Below are 1,153 nucleotides of genomic sequence, written 5' to 3'. Positions count from 1 at the left end.
CACAATAAACACCAAGAAACCGCACCCAAGGTGAGAATCCAAGAACCATAGGAAGTACTCAGTTGCGGCAGCCTTAAAGAAGGTGAATAAAATGGCAGGAACTCCCAAATACCTCTAAGTCCTATCTCTTTACATTAATGGGCTTAACTCTCCAATTAAGCGATGTAGACTAGTTGGATTAAAAAGGAAGATCCTTCTACCTATTGCCTTCAGGAATCCCACCTTGTCCATAAAAACAACACATTTTGAATGTGAAAGGCTGGAACAAAATCTACCAAGCAAACAGCTCCCTATAAACAGGCAGGAGTTGCAATACGAATATCAGATAAAATAGACTTCAAATTAAAATTAGTTAGAGGAGATAAAGAAGGTCTCTCAATACTAATTAAGGGATCTCTACTTCAGGAGGTTATTACAACTCTAAATCTCTATTCGCCAAACAATGGATCATCCAAATTTATGCAAAAAACACTACTTTCTCTCAAATCTCATTTAGATCCAAATACATTAATTGTCAGGGACTTTAATACACGACTATCCCCACTAGATAGATCAACTTGGCAAAAACTCAACAGAGAAACCGGAGATATAAACAACTGCATAGAGCAACTACATTTAACAGACACCTACCAAATATTTCACCCAGCATCATCAGAATACACGTTCTTCACAGCAGCACATGGAACATTTTCCAAAATAGACTACATTTTAGGTCCCAAAGCAAACTTTTCCAAATTCAGGAACACTGTAGTAAAACCTTGCATTCTCTCAGATCACAAGGGAAAAAAATTAGAACTCAACACCAAAAGCCACCAAAGAAAGTCCTGTAACATATGGAGGCTGAGCAACACACTGTTGAACCACCAGTAGGTCATGGAAGAGATTAGAAACGAAATTCATGTGCTCAAGGTATTCAACATAAATGAGCACACAAACTACTAGCTCCTCTGGGACACAGCAAAGGCAGTACTCACAGGCAAGTTATATCTTTGAGTTCTTACATCAATAAATTCGAAAGATCCGAAACTAACAATTTAATGAGACAGCTGAGCCTCCTTGAAAAAGAGCAAGATGAACCCCAATCTTGTAGAAGGAAAGAAATAATTAAAATTAAATCAGAATTAAATGAATTAGAATAAAAAATAGAAAGAAT

This window comes from Dipodomys spectabilis, unplaced genomic scaffold (genome assembly GCF_019054845.1).
Source record: "Dipodomys spectabilis isolate Male_0828 unplaced genomic scaffold, ASM1905484v1 ptg000152l, whole genome shotgun sequence".
Lineage (NCBI taxonomy): Eukaryota > Metazoa > Chordata > Mammalia > Rodentia > Heteromyidae > Dipodomys > Dipodomys spectabilis.
The sequence above is the reverse complement of the archived record's forward strand: the minus strand, read 5'-3'. Positions refer to the sequence as shown.